The sequence below is a fragment of the Mastomys coucha genome, unplaced genomic scaffold (assembly GCF_008632895.1).
Source record: "Mastomys coucha isolate ucsf_1 unplaced genomic scaffold, UCSF_Mcou_1 pScaffold5, whole genome shotgun sequence".
Lineage (NCBI taxonomy): Eukaryota > Metazoa > Chordata > Mammalia > Rodentia > Muridae > Mastomys > Mastomys coucha.
This window is the reverse complement of record NW_022196911.1, coordinates 12,043,674-12,070,806: the sequence shown is the minus strand read 5'-3', so window position 1 is coordinate 12,070,806 and position 27,133 is coordinate 12,043,674.

The window sequence follows — 27,133 nt, the reverse complement described above, 5'->3', positions numbered from 1 at the left end:
TCTTTCCCTCTCTCTCTCTCTCTCTCTCTCTCTCTCTCTCTCTCTCTCTCTCTTTCAGAGCCAGCTCTTAAAGTGAAGTATGAGAAAAATTGATGATGCTTTTAAATGCCTAATTCTTGTCTGACTTTATGATCTGATATTTTTGAGTTACCTTAATATCTACTCAAATTTGTTATCTCTGATTTACATTGTTAAGGATTAGAGAATGGGATTATTTTCCTCCTCTGGAGCTATTTAGTAGAGAAAAGACAGCTGCCTCAGATGCCTGTGGAAGACTGAAGTGGAAGAGACACAAGAGTATGAGGTCTCTGGCCTGGAGCTTGGTCAAGAGTGTCCATGCCTAGAATGCATGAAGCTATTAAATCCTGGTAACCTCATGAATGGAACATGCTGCTTACTCCACCCCCACCCCCAAAAAGAAAAACTCCAGTGTTCAGGAGGTAGAGATGGAAGGATCAGAATTTTAAGACCACATTTGTAAAAGATTAGTAATGGCTCAGGATCCCCCAAACCGAGTTCTCAGCACAAAGGATATTTATTTGTGCCAGAGGGACAGAGGGCAGGAAATAAGAGACAAGGATAAGATGGAAGTTGAGGGAGAAGGGGAAGGGAACTAGGAAGAGGGGCAGGGGATATTTGTTCCAGAGGACCAAGGACTGCCTGTGGATAGAGGAGACAGACAGGGCTCATAGAAAAATAGTAGTTTATAAAGGTACAAGGAAGAAACCCCACTTTAGGATGAGGTGTTTAATTTTAATTGGGCATGTTAATTAGGTGAGCCATAGGGTTTTTGATTGTTGGACTTCAATATTTTGATAGCCGGGCATTAGTAGTCAACCTCAGGAGGAAGAAGTGACCAAATAAAGGGAAAACCCTTGATGCCTAAATTTAGAAATGTAATCTAAGGACTTTTAGCCTGATAGAGGGAATTGGGGAGAAGGGCAAGGCTTGGCACAGCTGTGACCTCCAGGCTTGAGCTGGCCAGAGTCCCTTCAATCCTCATTGTCTAGTGGAATTCCAGACCAACCTGGGATACTTGAGACCCTATGGGGGAACAACAATAATAATAACAATAAAATTAAATTAAAAAAACCCAACCAAACAAAATACCCAAAATTGGAGACTTGAATATTTTGAATCTTATCTACTCAGTCTTAAAAAAAAAAAAAAAGGGAATGTATCAGAATGCATCATGTTTTTCCTTAGAGCAGTTTTGAAATCTACCTCACAGAGTTCCGTGTCTGATAACATGGTCATACTCTTGTGTCAAGTACTCTGGGTGTTGATGACTTCACATCCTTTTAGATGTCAGCATCTTTAAGCATAAACCTCACAGTTACTTGGGTCATGCAATGGACAAGGTCTAGGAAACAGGCAGAGGAGGCTGTCCAGACCTAGAGGAGTCTACCCAGGGGTCTTCCTGGCTTGAATCTGGTGCTGGGATTCATTCAGCCGCTCCTGTATCTGGAGCCGACCACTGTTCCACATGGACAGGTTCCTGTGCTTCTCTGCACTTGAGCCTACACAAGGGCAGGAGTGCACCTTGCCTGGGCTCCTGGATCTGCAGAACATCCCTTCACACACCTCAGTGCTCTCTTCTCTGAATCCCTGACACTGAAAAGGTGGAAGGCTTGTGGAGCTTAGCAGCTTTGTAGGTGTGCTGGACAATCCTTCTGGCTATGGAGAAACAGTATGGTGTGCGTTTGAATGAAAGCATCTCTCTAGGCTCAGGCATTTGACTAGTTGGTCCCCCAGTGGGCAGTGCCCTTTGGGGGAGGCTTAGCAGGTGTGATCTTGCTGGAGTAAGCAATGTCACTGGGGGGTGGGTTTTGATGTCTCAAAGCCACACATCACTCCCAATTTGCTCTCTCTGCATCATGCTCATGGTTCAAGATACAAGCCCTCAGCTTCAGCACCATCCGACTGCGCACCTCTGCTCTACCATCCTGGACTCTGGAACTCAAATAAACCTTTTCTTCTAAGAAATGTGTGCCTTGGTGTTGTGCTTTATCACAGAGGTGTAACTAATTCAGGTGCTTAAAAAGTGACATTTGATTTTTCCCTCCCTGGTAGGAAGAGTACTGTGTGCCCTTTACACCGTCTCCTGTCACAGGTTTAAGAGACACCATGCCACAGGTTAGGAGGCAGCCGTACCGTATTCCTAAATATGGCTTTATTTACCAGCAGTCAGATGTGGTATTCAGCATGACCAAAATTGCCACAGACATTGTGTGTGGCACTGTGTATACTCCCACTGAGTGGGAGGGACCCACCATACTCTGAACAATAAGCAGCCAGCTCTGTGTTATGTTTCTCTTGAATAACATCCTGGGCCACATTCAGTCCTGGCAGGAGAACATTTGTCTCTTGTCAGAGAATTGGGAGGTTACATATTTATTGTTAGAAGCATGGCTTTGTTAAAGATGCACAGTATTTTATCATCTAGACACTGAGGAGTCAATGATTTAAGGGATCAAACACGCTTTCTTCTTTAGTCCTTTTCCCAAACTTCCCTGTTTCCAGGCCATTTAGGTTAGATTAGGGATGGCAAGTTTTGTTTGTTTGTTTTCCTCAAAGGGTGTAGTGTTTTATGCTTTGCTGACAAACAAATATCTTAATAAAACTTGAGGGTATCAGGTCATGCTTGATTTTGTTTATTTAATGTTTTTCCATTTTCGTTTGTGTGTGTATGTTTTCATGTGTGTGGGCACACACATGTGTGTGGTTGCCTGTGTGTGCATGTTTTCATGTATGTGGACACACATATGGATGGGTACCTTGTGTGTACTTGTTTTTGTGTATGTGGGCACACATGTGCATGGATGCCTTGTGTGTATGCTTTCATGTATGTGGCCACACATGTGGGTAGGTGCCTGTGTGTGCATGTCTTCATGTGTTGGGCACACATGTGTGGATGGGTGCCTGTGTATGCTTGTTTTTATGTATGTGGGCACACATGTGCATGGCTGCCTTTTGTGTATGCTTTCATGTGTGTGGCCACACATGTGGGTAGATGCCTGTGTGTTCATGTCTTCATGTGTGTGGGCACATGTGTGTGGATGGGTGCCTGTGTGTGCTTGTTTTCATGTGTATGGGCACACATGTGGGCGGGTGCCTATGTATGCATGTGGAGGCCTGAGGTTGATTTCAGAAATCATCCTTCATTGCTCTCCTATCTTATTTACTAACTCAGGCTCTTTCAGTAACACCCGGACTCCTGACATGACTCTTCTCACTGTGTGCTGGAGAGCCCCTGTCTCTGCTTTGCCAGGCTGGGTTGCATGCCATCACCATTCCCATTCGCATACATTTGGGTCCTGGGGATCTGAACTCTGATCTTCATGCTCTGCTGGCAATTCCTTATTCACTGAGCCATCTCCGCAGCTCCAGCTGGTTCTATTTTCACTATATCTATCTGAAAGTGTCAGAAACAAAGTAGACTCATCAGTCATTAAAAGAACACCTCCAGTGTTGGCCCACAGTCTAGAGTTCACCAATATTTGGCATACAGATATCTATTGGCATATTGGAGTGAGGATTTTTGGCAATCTACCCACAAAATGCCTTTTATCACGAGACCTTAGTATTTAATTAAACCTTTTCTCAACTGTTCAGAAAATAATTTCACAAAGAACTGATTCTAATTTTTTTAGTAGTTCATTACATTTATATGTGGAGAATGGTACAACGATCTACTTTAAATATATATTTCAAAGCAGTTTTTGTTTGATTTGAGGTTTGTTTATTTAGTTTTTTGGGGGATGGGTGGTTGTTAGGTATTTTTATTGTTTGTGTTTTGAGGCACAGTCTTACTATGTAGCTCAGGCTGATCTTGAATTCGAGCCAGTCCTCTTGTCACTGCCTCTGGAGCACTAATTATGGGCCATTCCACCACACCTGGCTCTTTCAGTTTTCTGATTTATATATGACATGTACTAAGTACATAGATCCTTTGAGCACATAGTCCCTGTCAATTCTGTGTGTCAATGCCTGAGTCACTGGAGGATGACCCAGGCATAGGCTGCTTGTCAAAAATATCCTTGAATGTTGTAGATTTCTTTTATATGATTATTAATAATCATTTTATTTATTTACATTTCAGATGTTGTCCTCCTTCACAGTCCTCCCTCCACAAGCTCCCCAGTACATCCCCCCTCTCTTCCACCTCTAAAAGGGTGCTCTCCCACCCATCCACCTACTCCTACTTCACGACTCTAGCATCCCCCTTCTCTGAGGTATCAAGCCTCCACAAGACCAAGTGCCTCCCCTCCCACTAATGCCAGAGGAGGCAGTCCTCTGCTACATATGTAGCAGAGGCATGTGTTGTAGATTTTTAATGAAATAAAGTTTGCATTTTGATGAATTTTCTCTTGGCTTGTGATTTTTCTTTAAATTTCTGTTGATCAAGTGACTTGTGAATCTCAGTGACTACTGAGAAGAGGTCATTAGGGAGACATGGGTCCACAAATTAGTGAAGTTCATTTCAGTGGCACTAGTGTGGTGAATGTGACCAGTGTATCTGCAGCCTTGATCTCAATATCCAAGAGGCTGGACACCCACATCCAGTGATGTTTCAGAGCAATTTTACTTCATTGAGCTAAAACAAAACTCACCAAATATAAGAGCAGGCTTGCATAGATGCATAGGCCCTGCATAGACCCTGTGTCTTGAGTGTGCAAGCCACAGATCCTACTCAATATTTCACAGTAAGATTACATATGCCTTCTGAAACTTTTAAGGTTCCAATGTGTTTTATTTCTCTTCTTTGAAATCCTTGTGCATTCCTGGCATTATTAACAACAACAAAGATGCATTTCTTGGCTGTTCAACGGAATGGAGTTGGCTGGTGAGTTTTGCCTCTATTGGTCTAAAAATGGACTCTTAAAAAAATTCCCTAAATAAATTCCCTGACTGTTCAAAAAGCAGGGAATAGTGCCAAGGGGCAAGAGCCCAAATACTGCCAAGAACTGAACTAGATGGGGCTGTCAACAGTGTATTAAGCACAAATAACAAAGAAATATGGTGTGTCTAAGTCTGGTCTGCCAGTTTCAAGTCTGTCCTGAAATTTCTGTCAAACTCTAATGTTGGGGAAGGAGAAAAAAATGCCAGTGCAGATTGAAAGCCCCTAGTCACCAGCCCACATTTCTGGAAATAAAGTGAAGGTTAAGTAGCTTTGACAGAAAGTAGTTTAGGGGAAGAATTCCAGCTAAGAGGAAGGAATGGTGGAGAGATTGGGGAAGAGCATTATTTGGGGGAGCTACAGGGACAACCTCTGCAGGCAGATTTGTGGTTACTCCTGTTTCCACATTGCTTAGCCGTGACAGGTCATATCCAGCTTCGATGCTGGAGAGGGTGGTGTTCAAAGGAACCAGTTTTTGAGCTTTCAGAAGCATGGGGCTGGTGTAGCCTGGAGGGTAACTCACTCAGCTGAGTAGTGAGGAGGTGATGTGGACTTCTGCTACCTGCTGTCTCACACTGTGGGGACCCCATCACTTAGCCCCTGGTGTGTAGTCACCAATGCAGGGACCTTATCCTGCTCACATTTTCCTGAGCTTTCTGGTACAGTTCCAGCCTTCCCACAGCACTCTCACTGGGAGGATAATGACACCATTTTTTCTGTTCTAAAAAGAGATGGGAATATGGGGGGGAGAGAAAATATTCTTATTTACAATGTGCTATTGTAACAATAGGCTGATGACTTCATGCATGTCATGACCTGTGATTTCTCTGTATCTCCCTTGAGTGGTGACCCTAGTACTAAGAGCTTCCATGTGAATGGATAGAAATGAGCCCAATGTGCCCCCGTCGCCATGGGGATTCTGGGTACAGAACAAGTGCAATGCATTCCTTTGGCTTAGGTCCCTGAATCCAAGTTCAGACACTGTATCCAGTATTGTCACTGTTTCATCAAGGCTGCCTAGGAAGACCTCAAAGTGGGAAGCATGCCTCAAGCTTAGCTTGAAGTAGGTTAAGCTTTTACACACTGTCACTTATGGTTCTGTATGATTGCTACCTCCTTTAAGTTACTTTTAAATTCAGTGTTCTTCAAGGGATGTCTTAGACACTCTTCTCTGTGTCTTCCTGTCTTTGCTTATTTTCCTGTTACTATTATAAAATACCCTGACCAAAGCCATGTAAGGAAGGAGAAGGTTATTCTGGCTTACAAGCCCATCATGGCAGAGAAGTCCTGGTGGTTGGAGCCTGAGGCACAGCTGGCCACAGCACATCTGCCGTCTGGAAGCTGAAGGTGATGAGTGCAAGCTCCTGATCAGCTTCGATTCTCCATCCCAGGATCACAGCCAGAGAGTAGGCTTAACCATGGCTGGCAGTCTTCTTACCTGGAGGAACACAATAATGTAATTCCCCTTGTGGTGATATGATCAATATACACTGTATAAGTGTATGGAATTATCAAAGAATAAGTAAAGGTGTTCTAAAAACAAAACAAGAAGCAAAGGTAGTTTCTGGTGGACGTGTCCAGAGACCTGTCTCCTAGGTGATTGGAGATTCTATTAAATTGACAGTTAACACTGACCATCACACTGCCCTTTAAATGTGGTTTTTAGATACTGTATCAGAACACAAGAATAAGCAGGAGGAATGAGGATTCATTGGGAACCCTTGAAATAAGGTTATAACATTCAAAACAGAAGGGGGGCTCTGTGGAAATTTAGATGACCTAGTCAGATGCATAGGTTAACAGCAATTGCAGTTTTCTAATCTCCAATTCTGTTCTTCCTCAGTCTCCCCTGGTGAGACCTTAGATCTTCAACCCTAGAGTCCCAGCTTCTCAAGTCCAGCATTGTGTCTCCAGCTCTCTATGTCAGAGTTTCTGCACTCCAGAAATCTCAGAGGGCAACTGCTCTCTTCATTGTTCTGATGGTAAATATGGTCAGTTTGATTGGCTCCTGAATCAACTAAGAGGCATCCCTGGGCAGGTCTGTGAGGGCATTTCCAGGAGGAATTTGCTGAAGGGAGAAGCCCCTTGCCAAGGGTAGGCAGCACCTTCTAGTGGAAGCCCAGAGGCTGCCCAGTGCCTGCCCAGTGCCTGCCTTTGCTCCTAGCTTGTGAGTGTATCTATCCTGTCTTTGCTGCTGCTGCAGCTGGCCACTATCATCCTCCATTTACTTTGGACCTTGGATTCTCAGCCCTATTTATGTGAACTGAAGTCCAACATGTTTCCTCAGAGTGTCGGAACCAGATTGGGAATGCTGAAGCAACGGGTTTACGGACTGAGAAGCCACCAGCATGAGGATGACCATTGTTGGATTACTCAGCCTGAATCATGTAAGCCGGTCATGGAAACAGATCCCTTCTATATTACCTCTTCAGTCCATGAGTTCTAGAGAACAGGCACCTTCACTGCCACCTGTGGAGTTGGCTTTCTCTGTAGATTTCCAAATCCTGTCAGTCACATGCTAACCTGATGAAGGATCATTTCATTTAAACCTCTCTTTTCTCTCTCTCTCTCTCTCTCTCTCTCTCTCTCTCTCTCTCTCTCTCTCACACACACACACACACACACACACACACACACACACACACACATACACATACACACACACCTCTTTCTCAGACAGATCTCTATTGTAACAACAGTGTTGCCTTCTCTAACTGCCAATCCTATATTCAAGCTAGCATAACACTAAGCATTGACTTTTTTTTTGAGAAACACTCTTTTTTATTTTATTCTATTTTATTTTATTAGATATTTTCTTTATTTACATGTAAATTTTTCCTTTCCCAGTTTCCCCTCCAAAAAACAAACAAACAAAAACAACAAGAACAAACCCCTGTTGGGTCCCCCCTCCCCATGCCTGCCACCCCACCCTCTCCCACTTATTGGCCCTGGCATTCCCCTACACTAGGGCACAGAACCTTCATAGGGCCGAGGTCCTCTCCTCCTATTGATGATCGAATTTGCAATCCTCTACTATACACATGCTGCCAGAACAATCAGACCCACCATGTGCAGTCCTTGGTTGGTGGTTGAGACCCTGGGAGCTCTGAGGGTACTAGTTAGTTCATATTGTTGTTCGTCCTAAGGGGTTGCAAACCCCTCAGCTCCATAGGTCCTTTCTCTAACTCCTTCACTGGGGACCATGTACTCAGTTCAATGGATGGCTGTGAGCCTCTACATGTGTATTAGTCAGGTACTGTCAGAATCTCTCAGGAGGTAGCTATATTTAGGCTGGCTTGTCCTTCCTTCCTTCTTAAAAGGGGGAACCAAATACCCACAGAAGGAGTTGCAGAGATTAACTATGGAGCAGAGACTGAAGGAAGCATTGACTTTTAATGTTTTCAACAGCTTCGTACATTGTACATTCTGGTCAAACTAATCTCTCTGCTCTTTCTTACCTTCTTCCCACCCACACCAACCCTTCCATGCTACTTCCATCAAATCTTCATTGCTCTTCATATCTTTTTGTTTTGATCTTGTTTTCAGTTTCTGAACCACTAGTTTTAATCAGGTCCACTCAGGGGCATGTGTGTGATGCTGTCCACTGGAGACAATCACTGGTGGCTACCGTTCTGAAGACCATCACTGACCTCCCCTCATCTAGCAGTCCTGCATTGCTATTAGCTTCTTTGTGTGTGGTGTGGCCTTATGAGCTTCTCTCCCATTTATGACTGAATGTTCATAGGCTCAGTCTTGTGTGAAACATAGGCATGAGAGACCCAGCTACTGTTGGTTCTTAAGTGCCACGGTAATGCCATGCTTAAAACTTTCTTTTATGGCCTTTGTCTCTATGGTACAGCTCTTACATTTATTTCAGTTACCACCTTCGTGACTTATCCTGAATCTTCAAGGGTGGGGATAAGGATGTTCTGTATAACCCTGAGCCTTCCATAGTTATTTGTTACTATTACCATGACCAGTTATTAGTCTTGACATTGACTGCCATTCTCAGCAAAGGGAAGCTTCTCTCATTGAGTCTGAAGGTCACACTAACCTATTGGGAATAAATATTTGGGAGACAGGGTGACAATGTGTCCATTTACAAAACAACATGAGTATAGTCAGCTTTAGTTTCCATGATCTCTCCAGGTATGAGCCTTAGACCAGATACAATAATGAACGTAAATTCCCTTCTAAGCTGTAAGATTCAGATACAATCAGAAACCAGGATTTTAATCCACAATAGCTGTGCTACATTGCACCTGAAAAGCTAGTGTTGTAGTATTCAAGACCCAAAGGCATGAAAGACCATAGCCAACTGACTTGTCTCTCTTAGTTACCATGTAGCAACTTCCAGCAGTAGAAAGTCCGCTGGCGGGCTGGTGAGATGGCTCAGTGGGTAAGAACACCGGACTGTTCTTCCAAAGGTCCTGAGTTCAAATCCCAGCAACCACATGGTGGCTCACAACCACCCATAATGAGATCTGATGCCCTCTTCTGGTGTGTCTGAGGACAGCTACAGTGTACTTACATATCACAATAAATAAATCTAAAAAAAAAAAAAAAAAAAGCCCATTCACCGAGAAGCTTCCAATTCAGCTCCAGCATTGCAGAAGCTGATGCGTTTAGCTTTAGGATCTTAGGGTCTTTCTCATGGCCAACCAAGGGCAATACCATAACCTGTATAAATTTGGGGGAATCTCTGGGGCCTTCCTGCCTGACAATTTCTAGGGAAGTGTCTTACTTACACTGAGCATAATAATTTCGAATTATAACCCATACCTTCTAAGGTCATAATTATCCATCTAGGTGTGTCACCTATGCCCAAAATACAATTCTATGATCATGGGATCCAGTCATGTTCATGTATCTTCCACCATGAAGCTGACTCAGATTCAGTTTTACTCTTCTGTCTGTTTTCCCCTTTTCTCTCTGCCCATTCCCATTGCACCCCTCCTTTGTGAAGGAGGGTCATCTGCAGATTTCCTCCTCTTTACATCTGTTCCCTGCTGATGCTGTGGCCCCTGGGATTGGTACCAAGTAGGGTGTGACAGATGGGGAACTGTATCTGGACTAGACAGGAATGCAAACTGTCACCAAGTAGACACTTGCAAACTCATTTCCCTGTCAACTGTGCATACAGCAGTGATTTATCTATTTGTTTGGTTGCTGAGGGCATGGCAGTGATGAGAGGCATGCCATGATCAAGGGGACATGTCTAAGCATTCTTTACATTTTAAACCACTATGTCCCAGTTATATTAGACAAATGACAGGGGATATGTAACAGCATAATGGGTTTTGCTGTTAAAATATAAACACAAAACACTATAATGGTGCAGATTTGATAGCATGATAGCTGCCATAGACATAAATAAAATATAGAGCACAAGATTTTTCTTAATTCTTAAAATTAAGATATCTTAGGACTGTGTTAGATAAATAACCTCTAAACCAGGTGAGGTTGATTCAAATGCTTCACTTTGTTTCTTTGGAACATATAAAAATGGTTTCAAAGAAACCATTTCCTTGAGAATATCTGCAAACTGTAGGAAACAGTGTTGATGCTCTTCATTTTTAAGGATTTTACAATTTAATTATTGAAATTTAAGAGGGATTCATGCAAAAAGAAACAGACAACCTACAGACACAGAATATCCATATCTGCAGAACTGAGGCAGATTTCTCATCTGGAAATATAAAGCAACTAATGTGGTAGCTGGGAGAGGTACGGTCACAGCTGTGGACGGGGCAGCATGTGAAGTAGATGCTGTATTAGCTTGACCAAGCCCAGAAGGGATCCCTCCAAAGTGTTCCTCAGCCAAATGCAAATGATACATGTGAAGATGACCAGACAGGGACACGGGATCTGTACAGAGATGGCCATACCAAGAAGCAGTGCACACAATCCTGGCCACACTGAGAGATGATGCACACACTCCTGGACACACTGAGAGATGATGCACATAATCCTGACATTAGTTTAGAAACTGGGACTTCACAGACATTGCTGAAGAACAAGGAGACAGGAGAATAAGCGCCTGGTGCATGTACTTGCAAACTCTTGCAAACACTCTACAGTGAGTTTTTATTCCTTAGGAAATTAAAATGGGTCATTAAGTAATCCTCTTACTTATAACTCAGTCAAAATCTAGCTTATTCTTAGCATGGTACTTGGAAGGATTCTTCTAGTGACATTTGGAAAATCCTTGATCAACATATGCTCTTATAAAATTAGTTTATTTTGTGCAAATGTTTGGGAGAAACAAAGAGGTGGTTTTCAAAGGGGGCATTGTGAACAATTAAATAATATTTAATGTTGGACATTTTTCTCAGGATAAAATGTGTAAGTGTTGACCTAAAATGTCACAGACTTCCCATGAATGTGTTTCTTTCTGATTGACAGCTATCAGGACTCTTCTCATTTCATTGATTTTTCCCTCCCTGCCCCCCATAATCATCAGTTACTTGAACTACTTTAAAATTTTAGTTTTTTATTGCTTATTTATTTTTAGGTACAGTCTTGCTATGTAGCTCAGGCTGTCTTTTAACTCCACAACCTCTGGTCTCCAGGGCTGGGATGACACACCCAGTTACATTTTGACATGAATTTGTCACTGCTGGAAATTTTATGGAATAATTGAGGAAGAATAAATGTCTTTAAGTTGCATGTATAGTGTGATCGGTGCACTGACTGTTTCTGGAATAAGTGGATATAGTAATTCAGATCAAATAATGTTTTGTTTTAGTTTTCTGACTTTCTGTCTTTGTCTTTCCATCTCTGTCTTTTTCTCTCTTCCTTTATCCATATATATGTTAGAAAATATTTGAAAGAATACCATTGGAAAATATACCAGAAGAAACAATGTGGAATGAAGTAATAGAAGTCAACTATTCTAAATTTAATAGAGCAGTTAAATACAAGTATAATCTAATAAAATGAAGAGTGGTAATAAGTCCGACAGAGTCCTGTTATATAAACTCAGGTGGTAGAAACATAAAGCATGAACTATTTGATTATTCTCAACTTCAACATCAGGTGATTAGAAAGCACCTCCAAGGAAGTTTGCACTGGGTGATAGCCCAGGTCTTTCTGGAACTACACCTTGAGTGACTGCAAGCAGATAAAGAAAACAAGGATGCTTTTAAACAATGAAGAGGTTTTAAATCTTATTTTATTTTTAATTTTCTGTGTGTATATGCATGCATGTGTGCGGATGTATAGGTAACTTTAGTGGCCAAGAAGAGGACACTATATCCCTGGTATCTGGGCTGGAGTTATAGGCAATTGTGAGCTACTCAGTGTAAGTTCTGGGAACTGAACTCTGGCTCTCTGTAAGAGCAGAAAGCCCTCTTAATCTCTGAGCATCAATTTAGATCCTCCACTCGTTTTTTTGTCCATATGTATATATGGACATATATATGAACACACATATATATGAACACACACATACATATATACATACACAGATAAACATATATATATATACACACACACATACACATACATACATACATACATACATACAGAACACACACACACACACACACATGCCTTATAAAATCAATTAGATTTCTGCTTATTGCTCTTGTAAATTGAAGCCTAGCTTAATGGATGAAATCTAAATCACACTCTGTGAACTGGGTGTAGACACCTCTTAATTACACATTTACATGTTGACTCACATTTACAGTTACGCTAAAGATGTAGAAGGCTCTCATATTTGTGGAAAACAGGAGTTAATAAATGCAGATCTATCAAACCCTTATCTCCCTTACTCAAGTTGAGTGATGAGGGATGTCTCCCTTCACATTCCTAGGCCCTGAGCAACATTTCCATGGGTAGGATTACATGTTCCTTTGCTGCACACACTGGGTAACTGAAACATTACATACAAACCTCCAATTTTATACCTTCTCCCATTCCTAAAAATAGCATAGTGACCCTTCCTTCTGACTCACCACTTGAAACAGGAGCACAGCCATGACTCCTGCCCTACCCACCCACCTCACTCCCAACTCAGAGTTAGCAGGTCTCAAAAATAATGTGAAATATTTAAATAAAACCAGTTCTGATATTGTATATGTACTTGTAGTGGTTGAAGGGTATGAAAACAGTTGATAAAACACTGGTCCTTACACTTTTAGTGTTCAGAAAAATAATTAATATTAGGAAAATAGAGATAACTTGTTATCAACGATGCTGAAATTACTTTTTGAAAAGGTCACAGCATTTCCTCAAGTCAAATGAGGGATATTAATATGAACTCTCAATAATAGGGCTTCCTGAACAAGACTAGCATAATGACACCATCAACTGACATGCCAACCTGAACAGAGGAAATTCCACAAGGACCCACACTTAGAAGAAGTATTTAAAGAAATCACTGGTTGATGAGAGAGGAGAACCAGTTTGCACCAGGGATGAGCCCCTACATATGTTGCCTAATACCAACTGGTCAGTGCTGGAGGCATGTACAGTCAGGCAATGCTAAGTAGACTTAGTGGATTATATATTTATGTGTGTGTATGTGTGTGTGTGTGCATGTGTGTATATATATATATGCATATATATATGTATATATGTATGTATATGTGTGTGTGCATGCACATGTACCTGTGTGTGTATGTGTGTGTGGACACGTGTATGCATGTGTGTGGACATGTGTATGCTTTTGTGTAATGACGAAGATGTAATTAATTTGGAAGGGAGGGGCCTGAGAGGGTCTGTGAAGGGAGAGGATGCAGTAGGAGTGATATATAAAGTTTTTTAAATTATTAGGAATAGAAGATAGTTATAGTGTTTTAGGGGAAACGTTTCGACTCTGGAAATCCCAGTATTCTGCAATTAGCTCCTCATGCTGAAGAAATAGATCAGTAATGGCGAAAGGCAGAAAAGGGAGTGTTTAATCACCACTCAATGGAAAGAAGAGGCAATAAAGGCTATAATATCTCCACATCTGTCTTCCAGGTGCTAAGTTGAGCTTTAAATTTAAATAGAGGAGGAACTAGGACAAGGGGGCTGCATAGTTAAGCAGTTCTCATAAAGGCAGGGTTGGGTGATATTGTCTCAGCTCTGATTCTCCAAAGTGGTTAAAGAAAAAAAAAAAAAAAAGGCATTGCTCAAGGATCAGCTGGTTCTCAGGAAATGGATACTCTTGTTCCAGCATTGTGCTAGCTCCTTGCTTTTACTTCATCTTGACCAAAGCTGGAGTTAACAGAGAGGAGGGAGCTTCAGTTAAGAAAATGCCTCCATAAGACCCAGCTGTAAGGCATTTTCTTAGTTAGTCTTTAATGTGGAAGAACCCAGGCCTTTGGGGAATGATGCTATCACTGGGATTTTGCTCATGGGTTCAACAAGAAAGCAGGCTGAGCAAACCATGAGGACCAAGCCAGTGAGCAGCACCCCTGCATGGCTTCTGCATCAGCTCCAGCCTCCAGGATCCTGCCCTGCATGATTTCCTGCCCCCCCACTGCACTTTCCTCTGTAAGTTGCTCTTGATCATGGTGTCTTACCACAGTAATAGTAACCCTAATTAAGACCGGCATGAAGCCTTACCCTCAGAGCCAGTTGCCCCTTCTGTATAGGACAATGAGTAGAGTTATTCAGGTATCTTTGGAGATCTGTAACATGACTGTGTACAAAGCTCACAGAGAGGTGGCTGAATCACTCTTGAGGTTTTGCCTTCTCCTTGAAGGGAAATGTCGTAGATCATGTATTGCCCTTTGCTGAGTAGACTTTTCTTGGGCAATTGACATGCTTACATGCAAAGATAAGCATGTGACCCAAAGTAAAGTAGCTGTGATGTTCTCACTCCCTTAGTGACAACCTGACCGGACTTGGAATTACCTACGAGACACACAGGTAATTTCTGTGGATTTCTGAAGGCCTTTCCAGGAAGGTTTTACCATGAATGCAAGCTAGAGTCCCAAACAGAGTTTATAGAAAAAAAAGAATATAGCTAAGTGAGTACCAGCTTGCTTGTCTTTTGTGAGGTGAAGTGTCTCTGCCTGTCATACTCTTTCTTTTTTTTCAGATTGAAGTGTTTTATTTATATGCAAGATGAACTGATATTGGACATTTATTAAATCTAGTTTTTTATTAGATATTTTCTTTATTTACATTTCAAGTAATATCTCCTTTCCTGGTTTCCCCTTGAGGACACCCCACCCCCATCCCCTGCGCTCACCAACCTACCCTCTCCTGCTTCCTGGCCTTGGTCCTGTGAATGTTCTATGCCCCAGTGTAGAGGAATGCCAGGGCCTGTCATACTCTTAGCATAAATTCCACTATGCCTCACCCAGCACAGGTATAAACGTGAGGCAAATCTTTCCTCCTGTACATAGTGTTTTGATCAGATATTTGGTCACAACAATGCAAAGGGCAACTAACACTGACACAGCTACAAAATGAAGGTGACACACCAGGATTCTACAAGTTTAGTTAAAACTAAAGGGGCCATCTGAGGAGCTGTGGCCTTTTAGCAGAAGTGTCTCAGTACCTGTCAAAAGACAAAGCGAAACACCCCAGAACTGTAGCATGAAGATTTATCCAAATGTCTTTTTTTTTTTTTTTGGTTTTTCAAGACAGAGTTTCTCTGTATAGCCCTGGCTGTCCTAGAACTCACTCCATAGACCAGGCTGTCCTGGAACTCAGAAATCTGCCTGCCTCTGCCTCCCAAGTGCTGAGATTAAAGGCGGGTGCCACCACTGCCTGGCCCCAAATAGCTTCCCTTTCAAACTTGACCCAAGATCAAAGCTCAGGCCACTGAGCAGTTGGAAAAGACATTGATGTTATTGCCTATGTCTATGTCTATGGCATGCAGGGAGTTGGGCCTTTTAGGCATCCCCATGGGATAGGGATTAAGTTGATGGTTGCTGGAATATGTGAGGTGATGTCAGCCATTCTTTTTGAGGAGGCCATCTTCACTTGTTTCCTCCTGAAATACATGGCTTCTCTCACTTTGCTCCACACAAAATGCTTGAAATCAAAGCCTTTGATTTCTCAGATGCTGCAGTAGTCCAGGATTGGGCTCTCGTGAACACTCCTTTGCCCTTTACAGAAGGATTAATGAAGGGTAGGAAAGGTCACTGCTGTGTTCTCAGACACTGGCCCTGCTGTTAGTCAAATGTTGACTTGAGAGCCTGCAGACTTTAAAACCAAACACTGTAACTAGACACAGGTGTAATGAGAACATCTTCCCTCTGGAGAAGCATTTTTGGTGTCATGTTGTATAAACATAAAGGTTAAAGGCTGAGCATAAGTTTTACAAATCTCATGTTTATAGAGGGAACACCTGCAAAGCAGTCTCTGGTGACATTTTCTGTTAGTTGCTTTCTTTGGTACTACCCCTGTTGCCATGATAAAATAAACAAACAAAAATCAAAACAAACCAACCAACCAAACAAAAAAACTGACCATAACAACATGGAATGCCCACTCATGAACCTTAACAACATGGCTGCCTAAAAGTGAACTGAACAGCGATAACACAAGCTGGCATGTCAACACGGGCAGAACTCTCAGAAGGCTCCACCCCTGGATAAAGAAGTACAAGCAATTAATGTCTGCAGAGATGGGGAGAATCAATGTTCATGGGTTATCCTGAGTGGTCAGTCCAAAAATCATACAAGTGTTGAGCTGCATGTCCACTTCACTGCTGCTGTACTCCTGTACAACCAGAAACCTGCTCAGAGTAGGCAGAACATAATTGGGGCCCCCGTCTATGTTTCCCTAGGTAAGAAACAGCAGGGGTCTGGGACAGAGATGTTGTGGTCCCAGGTCTTCTGTTTGGGTGAGAGTTGGGAATGGGTTGGGAAGGAGAAGGCAGAGTCCAGGACCTTGGAGGAATCCAGTTTGGTTCCAAGTGAGTGCTCAGAGTACAGAGGGGAGGGGCTAGAAGAGAGAAAGCCTTCTCTGGGAGATTTAGGAGTGGCCCTTTACCACAAAGTCCTCCTCCCAGCACACCCCCAAGCGATCCTTGATGAAGGAGATGGTCCTTGCTTGTCCAAACTGTTTTATTTTATGGTGGATATGAATGTATAGACCTTACTCAGGGTGAACCAAGGATTAAATACCTTTTGTGGAAGAAGTACCCAGGAGGGGAAGCTCATTGGCTGAATACTCTGGGGCTATCTAGATACCTCATTAGCATGGAGAACTCCAGGCTTTTTATGCTACATGACCAATTGTCATGGTCTTATCGGTGGGGCGTCACGATTACGCGTTCCAGATCAGGTAGTTTGACAGGGAGCTGGCTCCACACTTGCCATTCTCAAGTCGGAGATTCCCTGGGGTCTGACCTGCTCAGCCTTACCCGATTTTCTGTCTAGTGGCATGGTCCACTTGCCTCGCTGAATGGATTCAGAAGAGGCATGCATCTCTCCGTTGTCAGGATATTTCTAAAATAATTTGTCAATTATTTTATATATATTCAAAAGTATTCAACTAAATTTGCCTCTCAAATTAACCTATCAATATGACTTACAGTTACTTACCAAATTTTCTCAAAATGTAATTTTGTACTTGATGAATATAAAACAACATTCAAATAACTTTACCCACTGCGTTTGATGGATATTTCTATTAGATCTCTTCTGTCTACATCTTGGAATTTTCCTAATTAGCTCTGTACCAGCTACTCTGTGTCTTCCCTGTTACGAAGTGCTGCACTCTAATTTAATAGTAATTTAAGGAAGAGAATGTCTATTTTGTCTCACAGTTCCTAGAGAAAACAGTCCATCCTGGCAGAGCTTGTCACATGGTTACTGCAGTCACAGTGCGAGGAATGAATGCTCTTTCATCTTTTTATTCAGTCTTGGACCACAGTCCCTGGAGTGGTAGCATCCATATTAAGATTGGGGTTGCCTACTGCAGTAAACCTAGTAGAGATTAATCCCTCCAAGGTATGTCCACTGATTCATTTTCATTGTGATTCTATTATCCAGTGAACTGATAATCAAGAGTGACTGTCACTCGCTGTGACTGATAGTGTGTGAGTTAAGAGCCAAGTAGCAAATCCATGGCTCTGAGTCTAAGGCTAGGATGTTTTCAGTTATTTTAATTAGAAATGGCTGAGAGTAGTTAACCGAAGAACAATCCAGATTACTTTATATAGATAGATTGGTTTTCAAAAACATCAGAAATCCACAGAATGTGACATTTAGTGTTATTTATTCACTTGTTGAGACAAATCTACTCCTAATAACTTCCCATTCATGGATTCAAAGAAGCTGTTGAGCATCTTACCTCCAGGTGAGGCTGTACATTTGTGGCTAGGTTCCCACTGGTGGGTCGTTAGCACTCTAGCCCTATGCTTCAAATCCTCCAGGGCCTTTGTGGAACACATCTGGTAAACCCATGCTTTGCCACCTTACCTTTCTTTCTTGTACCCAATTGAACTGCTACACGAAGGAAAATGTCACACAGACTTAATGCAGAAATAATGGCAACTCACTCGCTGGTCTCAACAACTAAAAAATCTTAACCTTGTAAGCCTTATTAAATCTAAATCCTCCGCTGGCGAATCCTGATGGATATGCCATTGAAACCAGGAGACTAGTAGTTACGTCTTGGCCTCATGCAATGCCTATCCAAAAAGATTCTCTCTTTCTCTCCTCTTTCCTCTCTCACCCTCTCCAACAGAGATGTCTCACCTACTTGCCCAGTGATTAGCTCCTTTATTTATTAGGGGATGGTTCACAAGAAGTCACCTGAGTGCATGAGTTCATTTGTAGCCCCTCACAGGAGAGTGGAACTAGTATTATAAAAAAACAAAACAAAACAAAAAAAAACCAGCAACACCAGGGCTATCAACAACACTGTGACTTCTGGACATGTAAGAGTTTGCTCTGCTTTTCCAGAACTCAGTAACTAGAGGGGAAATCTGATTAAAAGCAGGTTAAACATTTAAGTAAGTTGTTCTCAGTTTATGTTTTTAATTTCTTCTCTATTACATAGATTAGTTTCTTCCAATTTGACCAATGCTATGATTACAATAAAAAATAGATTTTGCTGTATCATAAGATATACTCAATTAATAAAAGCTCTACAAGATAAAGACTGAAGTTTGTATAGAACCCATCTGTGATGGTTTGTTTATGCTTGGCCCAGGGAGTGGCACTATTTGGAGGTGGGGTCTTGTTGGAGTACATGTAGTCTTATTGGAGTAGGTGTGGCTTTGTTGGAGTAGGCATGTCACTGTGGTTGTGGGCTTTAAGATCCTCATTCTAGCTGCCTGGAAGCTAGTCTTCTCCTAGCAGCCTTCAGATGAAGATGTAGAACTCTTAGCTCCTCTTGCACCATGCCTGCCTGGATGTTGCCATGCTCCAGATTTGATGATAATGAACTAACCCTCTGAACTTGTAAGCCAGCCCCAATTAAATGTTGTCCTTATGAGAGTTGCTTTGGTCATGGTGACTGTTCACAACAGTAAAACCTTAACTAAGACACCAATCTGAAAGACAGAAAAAGTATTTAGAAAGTTATGGGAGAGGCTGCTAATGAAGAGCTGTTGATACTTTTCTAGCAACATTGAAGGGGAGTTTGAGAGGAATGGCTACTCTCCCCAAAAGATATCAGTTATACTGAGCCTTTGTTCATAAGGAAGATGAAGAATAGAACAGAATTCATAAAAATGTAGGGAGGCATCAGACATGGGGCATGGAAGGGCACATTAACTTCTCTCTGGGCAACAACACTGCCAGTCAGTTGATAAACCCTAAAGCAGGGTGGGACATAGGCAGGAAGGGCCCATGTTCTCCACAGCACAGCAACACTGCACATGCAGAACAGTGGACATACCCCACAGTGTAGCAGAGAGCTAGTGTGCTGTGAGATGACTCCACCAGTGCCTGACCTCAGAAGGGGAAGGTTTGGAAGTTGAGGTGTAAAGACCTGTACATCACAGGAAATGCTACTGAGTGTGTTGTGATCATCTTGAGATGCTTTCATTTATATGAGCCAGCTGGTGGTGTATACAGAAACAAAAATTCATAAGTGAATTGCAGTGCTATTTCCCAGAGATCAGAAAAGGACAGAGCTGTGGACTTCTATAGAGACAGGGTAAGACATAAAGATGAACTCCAGATGTGAACTATCAGCCCAGATTGAGCACTCTGCAGTGAGTAACAGGGAAAGAAAGACTCTTCTCTCACCCATTTCCTTTTTTCCTGTGATATTAGACAAGGGTCTGCTGGCTGGATCACTGTGAAGATGAAATGAGAAGTTGGTGAGAGTAAAGAAGAGGAGGAGGAGGAAGAGGAGGAGGGAGAGGACAAAGAGGAGGAGGAGGGTGAAGAGGAAGAGCAGGAGGGAGACAAGGAAGAGGAGGGGGAGGAAGATGAGGAGGAAGAAGAGGAGGAGGAATAGAAAGAGGAGGAGGAACAGGAGAAAGAGGAGGAAGAAGGACACTTCATTTGCTACAACTGAGCAACAAATATTTTGATATCTAAACTTACTTGTTTTAGATTTATTTAATTGTATGTGTGTGAGTCTTTTGCTTGTGTATGTGTCAGTGAACCACATATCTGCCCTATAGAGGTCAACAGGAGGTTTCAGATGCCCAGATACTGTGGATCATGTGATCTGGGAATTGAACCCAAGTCTTCTATAAGAGCAGCAAGAGCTCTTAACTGCTGAGTCATCCTTCTAGCCCCTTGATAGGTCATCTTAAAAGGAACACTAGGAACACAACAATTTGTTTCATTTTGTAAAGTAAATATACCGTTTTCCTAAATGTAATGAATTTATTAGTTTATTTCATTTTTAACCTTACTGAGTTCTTGTTAGGGGAATTGTTTTTAGAGTTGCTGTATGTCAAGTGCTTATTAACATTAGTAGTCAACCTGTCTCAGTTAGTAGGGGAAAAATAAGAATTCTTATGTGCAATGTGTCATGTACTTTGAGCAACAAGGCCCATCCTGAATGCTTTATTTTTGTCCTGTCTGGAGCGTCCTTGTGATCCCTGATTGCCCTACCAAATATTGAGTTTTCTTTGCAAGTTTAAGTTGTAACGTTGACTCTGCATTCATTGATGTTTTGACATTTCTTTGCTGCAGGCCTTCACCGAGCGATCCCCGATTCTCTACCCCCTGTTTCCTCCAGTCTATCATTTTTCTGCCTGCTTTCTCTAATTTGAAAATAAATTTCATTTATAAGCTGAAACTTTTTTTGACATCTTCACTCTCATAACCCAACCCACAAGTTCCTCTCAATTACTCAATGAATGCTAGAGATGTCATGTAAGATTTTTCAGTTTAATTTTAAAGCAGCTATTGAATGTGTTTTATAATTGGATGAAGCAAAAAATGTTATTAAAATTGAGCTGTAATTGTTTGCTTTGATGTGTTCTGTGTAATGATGGTTGAAGCAGCCTGACTCAATTGCGTAGTCTAAGACAGAGCTTCTCATGTTAGCAGCATAGAAAGATGTCTGGGAAACTTAGCAGGAGGAGAAGGGAATGAAGAAGATGGCTGGAGAGGGAGGGGAGGGGAGACACAAGCTGTGGAAAAACAGGAATCCTACCACACAATACAAAGATGCTCTTTCCAAATACTTAATGAGAAGTTAACCAATTCACTTTGCCCATGTTTAATATACTTGCTAAGGAAAAGGTTGAGCTTTGAATGATAATCTTTTAATTAAAAATTCAGTGGTGACACTGGCGACTCCCTTGGTTTGAAAGCGAGGGCAACCCTGAGGTTCTTAAGAAAGGAGCTGTGTACTCATATGGAAGCAATTCCACTTACCTGAGAGAAACTAAGGCACTCAAGGCTGAATTCATTCTTCTGTGACTATAGCCATTTTTCCTTGGAGTAGGGTCTCTCCTGGTGTCCCTAGGGAGGGAAAACTATTCTAACACACTCATGCACTCCGGAAATCACCCACAATTTATTTCTCTTTCTTACCATCTCAATAACGGAATGTGTAAAAATATGCACAGTGTGGTAGCAATACAGAAGCTATTCAAAATTTACTTAAAACCTTCCAAAAAGATGGCAATTATTGTCCAGTTTCTAAGGTTATTGGAATTAATAATTTTTGGAATATAATAAATTTAACATTACTTGATATAAGAATGCAAATGTCAGCACATTTCTGATGAAGAGCACCAGTTTCACCTGAGGAATGCTGACTGACAAGCAAGTGGCTTGTCTGGAGCACTGCTCAGTGAGCGTGTGCCCCCTTGCTTGGCTTTCCTTACCTGTTAAGGTTCAATGTCTCTGTTTTTCTGTTCATACTTGCAAATCTACCTCTGTGCTATGTGTGTTACCCATCACACCAAATCAAACCTGGCCCACTCTGTTGCTATCTGATCTTGTCATCCCTTACGTAAACACACCTCTGAGGCTACAGCTTACCCTTGAGCTCTACAGCCCAGCCATGGGTCTTTCCTATTCATTTTCAGCTGTCTGCATGCCTTGGGGTAATGGCTAGCATCCAGATTTTCTTTAACTTCCAAATCACTTGTCCCTTTGAAGTATTTTGAATTCAGCTGATGTCTTGGCTCAAAGACTCATAGGGGCTGAATTATAGCCAACCCCCCAATTCTCGAAGGGGAGATCAGATGTCTTCATTTGTTTGGGCTCTGTGGGTTCAGTTTCTGTGGCATTTTCAACAGATCTCTGGGACAAAGAGAAGCCCACAACCTTCAGTGTAATTTCATCAGTATTGAAAGTTGTTTACCCCAGGCTTATGGACAATAGTTCTCAGATAGTTTTATGACATGTGATTCTATTCCTGGCAGTTGTAGAATTTAACAGAGTTGGTTATTATGATCGGATTCTGAGTGCCCTAAAACCCCTTCATCTACTACCAATTACTGGTCTCCTCCTTCTCCTTCTAAGGATGAGACAAATGTGATAAAATGTTCCTAGTCAAGGTGACTAAATTAATGGCAAGAGGAACTTCTTTTATTTTTAATTAAGTGTATGTGTGTGCACAGGAGTACAGCCTTCCTGGAGCTGCAGTTGTGGGCACTTGACTGCTGGAAAAGCAACAAGTGCTGTTAATTGCAAGCCAACTCTCCAGCCCAAGAGTAAGCTCCAGGCACCATTTTTGCAGCTTATCTTTACATTTTAAATTATTTTCAAGTGATAAATAGACTTTAACTCCATCCTTCTATACCAGGCTTTAGTCACATATTTTACAGTCAGTGGAGTTTATTCTATATACATATATATATATGTATTATATATGTGCATATACATATATATAATGGATTAAATACATTCATTTAATATTATATTTATTTTATATAATTATATGCACACATTTAATATATTTCCATCACTCACCATACATTTATATTAATTGATATTAATAAAACAAACATATTAATTATTAACTTCTAATACATTTTATATAATACACTTAATATTTTATATATAACTATGTAATGGATCAAATATACCATATACTGTATATTAAATATGCGCAATGGCAGATAAAAATGGCCTTCATATTTGCCCAAGTCTATTAAGGGAAGAGTCTGTATCAGGACCCATCCGATATGATTTCTTCAATAAAGGACATGGCAGAGTTAATACAAAAGGAGCGATGGACAGGTTGGTAATGGAGGAAAAGGGGGCACAGGAGAATGAGGTGGGAGAAGAGAGTGTGAGAGCGGAGAAGGGACAGGAGAAGAGGTTACACTCCGTAACCAGCCATGCATGTGTGGCCACCTCAATGACACACCCACCGTCACAGCCAGCTCAGGCAGCCATGGCATGGTGCTTTTATAAGGAATGGTGATTTTATAAGCCATTAAGGTCTGGGTGGCTTTCCCAGACATAGACAACACCACTGCTCACCCAGCCCTGCTAGTGGCTCAGCTAGCTTTGTCCTGCAACTTTCTATGGCTCTGTTCCCATACCCACTCCCTTCCGCAGTGAGCCACAGACAACACTGACTGGGATTCTGCTTCTTTAAGCCACCTTCTAGAAATCTCTCAGAGTGAGTGCATGTTTCAGAGCCGCTTTGTGGTGGCAGGGACCTTACAGATAGTCATCCCTGCAATCAGTACTAACATACTAGAACTACCATGAAGTGTGGCTGGGACCTTAGGTCAGCAGGGCCGCAGTAGCTTTCCACAACTCATTTACTTAACAGGAGAACATTTTTTTTTCCGGTGACAAATGATCGTGTACTTTGAGGGACAATCCACTGACCCTGAGCAGTAAGACAGACTTTGCTCTGTTATAAGCGGTCCAGATTTACTTGTGAGATGAATCAATGCAGAGGTCCATGGAATTGCCTGAGTCTCTGAGGGTGATGGGACCTATCCTCTTGGGTGGGGTGAAGCTAGAATGAGCCTCTGTCTAATTAAGACATCTAGGTCTTGAGTGTTGTTCTCTGAGGCTTCCTTCCCCTGTTCATCTTTGAATCAAACATTAGGAAGGCGTTTGCTCTTCAGGAATGTACTACTATCTTCTGTTTTGAGGGGACCATTTCTGGACCAAATTGCAGTATGGTTAATCTGGAGGTTGAATATCAAGAGATGATAATTAGCTACCAATGTTAGACAGAGGACAACCTGCCACTCTCCTTACAGACCTGTCTCTGTGCAGCTGAACTGTTACTCCCAGGGCAGGGAGTGGGGCTGCTCTCGTGTTACAAATGTCCGTAGAGGCAACCCACAGGGCACAGCTCAAGTAACTGAGGCAGGGGACTGACTCCCATCAACTACTCTCAGCTTTCCTGAAGTCGCAGGTTTCTGCTCCAGTGGATACCAAGCCTCAGCTACCCCTTCAGCACAATGCAGCAGGAGTGTCTGGTGCCTTGTGTTATGAGCCAACCATTTAACTCTTACTTTCTTTTTAAAATATCCTGATCAGATTAAGTATTATAGCTGTCCACTGAGTCTAGAGGAAGAAAAACATGGGGATTACCTAAATCCTTTGAAGTGACTCTGGTGGTTTCCCGTTGTTTCCTGGCAGAGGGATGGATCTGTAAACTGTCACAATGAAGCTGTAGGCCACCTATGGTGACAGGAGCCTTTGGAGTTTGTTATTCTTCAGGAAAAAAAAAATCTATGTGGAAACAGAGACAAAGGGATGTTTCAGGCTGCATATATTTAATATTTTTTTCTCTTTCTGTCCACAAATAGGAGCAGCAAACATCTCAAAAGAATACTTCTAAAAAGACACCCAGCCTGCTCCTACAGCCGCCATGCTAAAGTTGGAAGCTATTTTTCCTCTGGGCTCCATGCAGAAATCTATATAAAGCTAAAGAAACACAATCAGTAGCTGTCAATATGTCATGTTCCCTTCTAATCTTCAAACTCATTATGGTGACAGAGAAATAAATTGAATGTGTGCAGATAATTGAGTAACTTGTTAAAACAACAGATATTTAAAGCAGAAAGCTGAGTAGCTGTGTCAGCTCTTCACATGACTGACTAATCGGTCACTGTTGTAAGGAGCCATTAACTGGAAAATTGTTAATGAAGTCTCTCTCACATGATGTATATGTTTCATGCTTCTGTTTATGACAGGAGCTAAAAAAACTCTCAGCCTATACTATTTAAACATGTATTTATATTGAAGTATATATACATACATATTATATAATATAAAAATATTAATATATATTATATGTACACAAGCATATATATATGTATGTGTTTATATACACACATATACATATATATACACACATATATGTATGTATATACACACATATATACATATATGTATATGTATTATACATACATACACACACATATATGAACAAGCTGATGATTATCCTAATCTTCAAGTTCTGGTTATATATTGATCAATAATTCCTTTAGTTCACCTTTCTCCTTCTTACATTTGGGGTAAGGAGTAATTTATTAACTCATGATGTCCCTTCTATACTTTGCTTAGAATTTCCTCAGCAAACATCTGATGCTTTCAACAAAAACCAAATACTTCTGGTCCAGGTGTGTGTGTGTGTGTGTGTGTGTGTGTGTGTGTGTTTGTGTGATGTGGGAAGGGTGTGGGACCTGTGGAGTGTGTGTGTGTGTGTGTGTGTATGTGTGTGTTTGTGTGGTGTGGGAAGGGTATGAGACCTGTGGAGTGTGTGTGTGTGTGTGTATGTGTGTGTGGTGTATATGGGAGTATGTATGGCGTGTGTGTGTGTGATCTGTGAGATGTGTATATGGTGTATATATGGGAATATGTATAGTGTGTGTGTGCGTGTATGTGTGGTGTGTATGGGATCTGTGAGATGTGTATGTGGTGTATATATGGGAGTATGTATGGTGTGTATGTGTGTATGTGTGTGTGTGTGTGTGTGGTGTGTATGGGATCTGTGAGATGTGTGTGTGGTGTGTATATGAGAGTATGTATGGTGTGTGTGTGTGTGTGTGTGTGTGTGTGTGTGTGTGTGTGTGTACTAGAGTGCCCATCTAACATGAAGACTCCATGCTTGTTAGTGTCGCCCTCACGGGCCAGTGCTGCTTGAGAACTGTCCCCTGCTTCAGCATGTCCATGTCTTTACTGAGCAGAACTGGTTTCCATGTCCATGGCTGGAACAAGGCACTCTGGAGACTGCTTCATCGCAGAAGTGGGGAAGGAGTTGTCCTTGCTTGGCTACCATAGCAAATTATCGCAGACTCTGGCTTATACGGTCATTTATTTCCCTCAGTCTAGAGGCTGGGGAGTCTCCCTTGAAGGTGCCAGAGTCTTCATCATCTGGTAAAGAAGCTCTCCCTGGCAAGCAGGAGGCTGGCCATCACATACACCATCTCATGCAGTATGTGTGTGTGTGTGTGTGTGTGTGTGTGTGTGTGTGTGTGTGTCCATTACCTGGCTCTTCTACCAGTGGAGAAATATGTGACACAATTTGCTCTTTACCTATCTACCTTACCCAGGGAAGGATCAGGGAAGGATCTTTGGTTTCCTGAGAGCCCCTGGTTGTGAGTCTCTAACAGGCTATGATGAAGAGGTGGGCCCAGGTTGTATGCACATCCTCTGACCTGGGAGCTCTTGAGTCTTGCCTGAAGGTCCTGACAGATCTCTGCTAAGGCATTGGGCCTCTGACAACAAACAGTCAACTTACAGTATGGCAAGCATCTTATCAGAGACAAGAGAGGGAGGGAGTAAGGTGGGCACCCAAGAGGCACTCTTAGAAGCACCATCCCTAAAGGCCTCAGAATTGCTGTCAAATTTTAAGTGCCGAGAAAGATCTTTTGTGTGCATTCTGCTAAGTGGGACCAACCAAGAGTGTGTCTATGGTGGTGGCTGCTGT